The sequence below is a fragment of the Rhipicephalus microplus genome, chromosome 8 (genome assembly GCF_043290135.1).
Source record: "Rhipicephalus microplus isolate Deutch F79 chromosome 8, USDA_Rmic, whole genome shotgun sequence".
Taxonomy (NCBI): Eukaryota; Metazoa; Arthropoda; class Arachnida; order Ixodida; family Ixodidae; genus Rhipicephalus; species Rhipicephalus microplus.
In genome coordinates, this window is record NC_134707.1 from 48,375,271 (window position 1) to 48,383,911 (window position 8,641).

The following is an 8,641-nucleotide window of genomic DNA, read 5'->3' on the forward strand; positions in this document are numbered from 1 at the left end:
ACAAGACATGAATGTTTCTTCTTTGCTATTACGATATATGTTTTCAGCAATTTCCCCTACGAAAAGGTGCACTTTTGTTTTCACTTTTAATATTTTGTCTACAGCTAATTTTTTAAACACTAGTGTAGGCTAGGTAATGCTCACAGTTCTTGTTACCCAGTTTCACGCTCTTTGAAATTATTTGAATGAACTATTATACTCCACTACATTGTTGCCTAAAACGTGACGTTGTATTTTGTGCATTTGGCCAAGGCAATAGAAAGTGAACAAAATTTTTTGCACCTAAAATTGTTGAATTCTAAAAAGAGGCCCTTCTTGGCACCCTGATTGTCCGTCGCCGACACTCGCAATAAAACATCGCAATAAAAAAAACTATACGTAAGAGGAATTACGGCTCGATCCTGTGGCAGCCCGGCTTCTCCCACAGAGTCATGCCGTTACTACTATTTATTACAGGGAAGTGAACCGTAGTACTGATATTGATACTCCAAAATTTAGTAATCACGCGTAAAAAAAAAACACTCGCCGAGCAGAAGAAACCCTAAAGTCTAAAGAATCACCAGAAAGAATGTATTATACCCCTCATATTTTAATTACTTGCTCCCGAAAAAATATTTTTCGTTGATCGCTTAAGATCATCACTTCTGTCGATCAGTCTTGCTCTCCAGAAACTGTGCATACCAGAACGAAAGATTGGGTCATATGGTAAAGTCCGTTTCTTCGTCATGGCAAGGTGGTTTCAAAGTATTTTTTGGGTGTTCATGGCAGAACATACCGAAGTAACACTACATAACGGCAATCAATAAAACAGTGATTAATAGTCTCAGGCTGTGCGCACACTCTAAAACTTAACATCCCATGAAGAATAATTTAGTCATTTGTCATGTGTTAAAAGCAACTCGACTTGTGTGCGTTGAAAATATGCAACTACTTGTTCGGTGAGAGACACACATTTTTAAACTCAAGGCAATACATCAGAACAGCCAGTTTACAAACGTAGCGTGATAAAAATGCTTGAAAATTCTTTACACTAAGAAGCTATACAGGCTACATGTCGGGGTGCAACGACGTTGACATATATATTATAGCATGGTAGAATAGTAAAGCAACAAGCAACCGTCCACAGTGGTAGTCGTATAACCAGTTGTTTCAAAAGGTGAATAGCTGAACGATTCAGTCGGTGAATGCTTCCAAACGATTTCAAAAGCTTCAGCCATAAAATCTTCATCATCATCAGCCACTGCAACAACATAGTGCTCATAATGACTTGCAGTTGCGTAGCGGCTACATCGCTTTTCGACAAGATAACGAATGATGATGCACTGGGTGAATCCCAACGTGCCCAAACTGGTTGGTATAGAAAATGTATTCCGTCACACTGGGTACCTTGCAAGGGCAATTTTAGCAGTAGCCCCAAGATAGTTTATCAATGGTGCTAGAAATACCACTCTCCACCTTTCACTGTGACTGTGTTAGGTTTCCACGGTGGCCTGGCATTTCTTTTTTCTCAGTTTATAATATTCATACACCTATTACACCCGTCCCCCCCGTCCCCCCCGTCCCCCCCCCCCCGACCAATATCTTTCTGCACCCAACGTTCTTCCTCAGTGGGTCTCAGATCAGCACGCTTTTGACGAAGCGACGACCACATATTAAAAAATGAGCTGTGAATGCTATCATATTTTATGCCACTGCTCATTCTTTCAGACCCAACTACGTGCTCTAGGAGTTTAACTCTATCTTCTCGATCTTCTTGAAAAAGAGATCTTAGGACTTTAGCCCTCGATATTGGGAATTCACAAGGCTACAAAAGCCCTACTGAGTTACCTGAATGCGAAATGACTTCACGAGCGTCTATGAACTACCAGCGCGAGTTCATGTTGCGTCTGTTTTCAGCAACAGGTCATTTATTTTTCTTTATTCGTTATTTATCTAATTCTTCTCCATCCTACCTACTATTCCCGCTTTCGCCAACCCAACGTATAGAGTAGCCAACCTAACCTATATTGGTAAGCCACCCGGCTTTTCCTGTCCTTTCTGTTTCTCTCTTTCGATGGAGAGTGCAGAAATTGACGACATAGGTAACAGTGCCAGTCAGGCAAGACGGAGTCTAGAACCGGTTATTGGTGCACACCGCTGCTATTGCACACAATCCTGTGGGAAAGTGAGGTTATAACTGTCCACCCATAACTAGTGCAGGCCAAACTAAACAAGTGTGACGTTATTTGAAACTTAGCGCCATATATCAAGCACGCAGACCTTGATTTGTAGCGTTTGATTTGTATCCACTTGTACAATGCATAGACATTGAACAGTGGTCAAGGGCGGAGTGGAGGATAGAATTTCCGCCGACTGTTATGTCTAACACGTAAACTTACCTTAAGTGAAGGTGCGTGGTTTGAGCTTCATGAAACAAAGTGCATCTACTGTACGTCATCTGTGGTCTTTGCTGGTTCGGTTCGCTAATGTATTTACATTGTAACCTAAAGGTTTGAGCACATTTTTATCCCATGGGTCAAAATATTGCAGTTCACTACACATACCTTTTATGGGGTCACAACCGTGAAATGGGACTGATATTAATTTCTCAAAGACTATTGCAGTAGGGCTTCATGACGTTGTCACTCACATTTCAAGTTTTCCAGAAGAACCTTGCTACGAATGTCGTGGTCACCATTTATTCTGGCATAACCTTCACAAAATTTGTGGAAGACATTGTGGCGATCTTATTTCAGATGTATCGACAATCGACCGTGATTTACTTCTCTGTCACATATAGATCACTAAATGGAAGAAAGAAGCCCCTGTTCGGCACTTTTGTCCTTAGCCACATTACATTGTATGGAGAAGTGTCTAAGATAACAGATGCTGCATCACTGATCCTGTAAACTGTAGCTACCCTTCCACCCGCCATGGTGATCTAGTGGCTAACTCTATAAAAGAGCGATGAATAGTCACAGGCTAAGGTACACGGCTGCTGACCTGCAGGCCACGTGACAGAATCGCGGCCATGGCAGCCACATTTTTATTAGAGGTTAAAATATTTGAGGCTCGTGTGGTTATAGGAGCGCGTTATCGTTTAGAATCCCTGGTGGCTAACTAATTTCACCAACTAGTCCAGCTTTCAGTTCTACTAACTCATTCGCCTGTACAATAGACGAAGTGCAGCCGCCACATATAGCCAAATCGTTCTCATACCCAACTGCTCCCCCGAAGTTCGCTGCCATGGCGGGCGATACTTTCGATGCAGACGGAAAAGCGTTATGTCTGTGGGCTAAGATTTAGTTACACGTTAAACAATCTCTGATGATCGAAATTTTTTCAGTTCTCTACTATGGGATCTCTCTCTCTCATAACTGTATCTTGATTTTGGGACCTTAAACTGCTACAAAGATTTCTAAACAACGGAGTGCGAAATCCCTGCTCCTGCCGGTGTCATTTACTGAGCGTGGGGACATTAGCCTTTCTGCTGACCGTCTTTATAGTGAAGATGCTTTGGAGCAGGTACTATGATATATTAAGCCAACAGATGCTGAGATTTTAAGCCACCAATGTTATAAGTACATTTCATATATCCGCTACTTACTTTATATCGGTTCAATTTTTCCACCAGCTGGTCTCAATACAACTTTGTAAACAATAGTGCTCCACTCAGGTGATGTTCTTCCCCGGTAAAAATGGCAGCTATGCACTGGTGCAATTCCTGAAGTGCATTAGCGCAGCGCTATAGATTTTATGGGCATATAGCTTCGAGGGGGGGGGGGGCTTGACTGTTGTATGCTATTATGTGTCATCAACTTCCATTTTATGTCCTCGCTTTGAGTTGCACGATCAAAATTGTGTATAGCATGGTCGTGTAGAGCCTAGCCTCGTGTAATATAGACTGAATGTTTCTTTTGCTGTCATGAACGCCGGGCTAGTTGTATGCTATGGACGTCAGCCTACTTGCCCAGGAACGCTAGAGCTTCAGTTCGCAAGCAGCGTGGATTAACTTTCCTGTATATTATACCTTACTCTATCATTGTATGATAGTGAGCCACCTCTCGTAAACTTGAATTCCCGAACTCTCTTCTTGTTTTCTGTCTCGATTACCTGCTGAAGCAAACTTCCCTTGTCACACTTGTTTATTTTGTACTTTGTATAATACCGATACTTTGTCAGTTTGTCGAGCAACACAACGTGCCATGTCCCGTCCACTTCATTTAAAAGCAAGTCGTATATGTAAAGCTCTGACCAGCATAATTAGGCTCTGCTTACTTACTTGTCGAAACTTTTGTTCCCAAGTTAGTGAACCCTGCAGCATGGAAGCTTTTATCGCATTGAGATCTATTACTGATAGGCAATCTTTCCTCCAATTTTCACCTACAGACAGATATTTACTCCAGATCACAACTGCTGATTAATTTTAGCCTATTCAGTATTTCACTGCTGATGTCCAATTTAACACCACACGTATAACCGACATTGTCAATGCTGTGGCCAGGGCCCTGAATTGGAAGTAGTATTGCATTGTAAGCATTTCCATTGGCCATATGAGTGGCATTTGTCATATTTAGGTGAAAAAACGTGTTCTCGTGTTAGCGATCGACTTTTTAAAAAATGAGACAAAGCTCATAAATAGCAGTGTTAATACCCTGCGCAGTGGCACTGCATGTATCAAATGAAAAATGTCATGGAATGATCAGGTAAACGCGTATACGCTGAAATTGGCTAAGTCTGTAGGACTAATTAGCCGTCATCGACACATACTACCAGCTAATATAAAGAGATTACTTTACGATGCGCTTTTCAATTCCCACCTACGCTACTGTCTCTGGTATGGGGTGAAACTACAGCCCTTAATATGTCAAAACTGAACGTGTTACAAAAGAAAATGGTTCGACTTATTTCAAATGCTCCCTTTCTAAAACACACCACCCCTCTTTTCAAACAGCATCAAATTGTGAAAATATCTGAATATTTTTACAAATTGCTGTGCTGCTACAAAAAGGCAGCACTCGGGAAATCGGACACACTTCTTAAACTCGCGAACCTTATACGAAACGCAATTTCTTATCATGTCCGATATCAACCGCCTTGGCACGTTCCATTCTCATGCACACACTCTGGAACACAACGCACCCGACACATCGTCCACACAACATTAAACTATTTCGAAACGCAAGGAACAGATGTTTTATTCCACACAAAAAAAAAAAAGAAATTAGAAGTATGTTCACATAACAAACTTGCCTTTTCCAATATTGGAGTATACATGTGTTTCGCAAGTTATTTGTGTTTTCCTTTTCCTACATTATTCATATGATATATATATATATATATATATATATATATATATATATATATATATATATATATATATATATATATATATATATATATATATATATATGTGTGTGTGTGTGTGTGTGTGTGTGTGTGTGTGTGTGTGTGTGTGGTGTGAATCATATGCGCATGCATATTAGAACATAACTGCGCATTGTACATTTTAATGTACTTGAAGTGCCTAATATATTTCTTTCCATTTTTTGTTTTTTCTTCTCTGGCTTTGTTTTACCTTTTATTATGCTTTTGTCCTTGTTTTCCTTTTTGTTTTTTTTCTTCGTTACTTATTTTTAGCAAGTGTATAATTAGGTACATTTGACCTTGTAGTGCACCTGCGCCCGTAGTGAATGCACTATGATATCAATTTGTAACTGTTTAGCGACTATTATTATGCATTTTTCCCCACCTTTATCAGGTGCTGTACCCTGGCGTTTCGCCACCGATGGGTGGCTGGGGCTTTGTCAAGCTGTAATTCGACAGCTTCTTTCCCGGCCATCTTTTTTCACCGTAAATTATTATTTTTATTAGTATTTATTCATACTGTCGATCCCATCAGAGATCTTTACAGGAAGGGCATATTGAATTGTTACAATATGACAATACAAATATCAAATATTCAGTTATACATAGAAATAGTGGCGGTTAACAAAGGCAGACGAGAAGACGTAATAGTACATCATAATAATAGTACATCCTAATACGTAAAAAAAGGGGTGATCAAAGAGGTCTATAATGGCAAAACTGAAGAAAAAAATACATTTATGTAAAAATGGTGAAAATTAACAAAGTAACACTATGTAGGATAAACGAAATTATGCGTACAGTGTAACAGCAAAAAAAATTGAACAAAGAGGCATACAAAAGGAAAACAGGAGCAAAAAACGCACTGATGTAAAAAAAAAATAGTTATACAGAAGTATGGATGATACAGGAGGCACATAACTGGGCAGCATGTAGCTGATCTTCAAGCAATGTTAAAAAGGAAGATAACGTCGCGCTTGTAGTTACGCTAGGCTCCAGCCTATTTTACTCTATTTTTACTCTATTTTTCGCCCTTGTTGTAGTGCTGGTCATAGTGCTCCATATCGATATCTATACTTAAGCACGCACAGTTCCATATATATATATATATATATATATATATATATATATATATATATATATATATATATATATATATATATATATATATATATATATATATATATATATATATATAAATCAGCGTGAGCGGGAAAATGTTTTTGTTTTTGGTGAAAATTAAGTTCTTTGATTCATTGATTGATAAATGTATGTTCAAAGAAAAAATCTGCACAAATGTAAATATACCTCATAATCGCAGCATATAATAAAAACCTGGTTTCCTGCACATCTCGAACCACTACTGGACTCTCTAGTAAACCTGACTGACACTGCTTACTCCCGGGCGCGCGCACTAACCCTCCGCTTGGGCAGAACGTAGGTCCGCAGGTTGGCAGTGAGATGTTCAGGGACGCTTTACTTACATTCAGGGAAGTGGCTAAACACTACCGGTCGAGTAGGTGGTATTGTGCTCTTCCGCACAGCAAGTTGTCTAGACCTGAGGCCATCCCGTTTCTACAGACTAGGTCCTATCCTCCAGACTAGGAATTCTCCAGACTAGGTCCTATCCAAGTCTATCTTTTCTCAGCATGGTCTTCTCAGAGGCTTTTGACTCTACTTTCCTGATTATGGTGAGGTTAGTGACTTAGCACATATGCTCTGGCAGTGCCCCTCGTTACGGGGCGCAACTCGGCTCACAGTGAAGGATTTAGACTCTGCCTTACGAAGTTCAGAGTTGCTACCACAACTGCGGGCTCTCCAATGATCCCACAATGTAGCGGTGAAGCTAGGTCCCCCGATCCAACGTGGGAGTGGCCCGCGACATTGCTTTAAAAGAACATCTTTTCTCAGGACCCAATAAAGATCTTTGTCTGTCTGTATGTCTGGTTTAGGAGAACGTGGCCTCTCTAGGGAGAGAAGCATGTTTAGGACAGTTGCTTCGCGTTAAAAGTAGAGCACATAGAAGCTTATACAAGTCATCTCTCATGCCTGCTAAGATAGCTTGACCCTAAAGTCAATGTTGAAAGTTTCTACTTGCTCCTTTAAGACGGGTAGCGTGTTTCCACTCTGCTTTAGTATCGATTGGTGGCAGACCAGGCACACGGGTTGATGTTATTGCATGCACCTTAAGTGTACCGGAGATATATAGGCTCTTCTCACCTGTATCTCGACCGCGTTAATCGACCTAGCTCGCGCCTTTAAGCACGGGTATATTTTACGGTGTGAGGTAGCATGTGGGCACTTTTTACTCTATAAGAAACACTACAAGTGCACAGGTGGGGACGTTGAAACCCGTCGATATTGTCTATATTTGCTATGGCTACGAATATTATCGACATTCATTTTATTTATGCCTTTCACGCTCAGCACGTCCAGCGCAAAACATGCATTTATGGGCAGAAGTACTTCGTTAACACCAGAAGCTATAGAGATTTTGTCGTTGTAATATGGGAATAGATGTGCTGAAAGTGGCCAAAACAGATTTTGTCCTTGACATATTTCACAAAAAGTGAGTCAAAAGCTAATCTTTATCATCATAGCCCCGTCCCTCAATTCAAGGATGCTAGTTGTAAAGCAATGATGCATCTGCTTTACTGACCTCGTTAAAAACAAACTAAGCAGACCTGCTTCAAAGTCAGAATTTCCAACAAAAGCTGTAATGGGACCATTGAAATAGCAAAACTTGGTCCCCTAAGGGTGTGTTCCAATACTCCTCGTTGGCGTCTAAATAGACAGCTAAATGAACGCCGGCCATCTTAAGTCTTATTCAAATTCTCACTTAGCCAGCAAAATGGACAGCTACGAGGAGACCGCATCGTCCACAAATACGATGCAGGCTACGTTGCTGTCTAAACAAGATGGCGGCTCAGCGAATCACTCAGATAGATCAAATCTCGCCGGAACGGTCTTCTGCACACAAGCAGACGCTTTGCCAGACGCTCAACGCAAGTAATGTTTATTTGTTTTTGATTTCACAATGAAATAAGCCAGAAAATACAACTGTTACATTTGTTTATTTTAGCTTTTTCTTCTCTACACAAGGTGGCGCATCGTCGCGTAAAAGCCGTCCAGAAGTGTTCCAATTTTCAGACAGCATGGGATCGGTGGTGTCTTCTAAGCAGTCTGCGTAGACTGTCTACGTGCTCTCTAAAAATTGAAACACTTGGGTGCTGTCTAACAATAGGAACACAGCCTAAATATCCGTTGCTACTGCACTGTCATCGCCGCTGTCCGT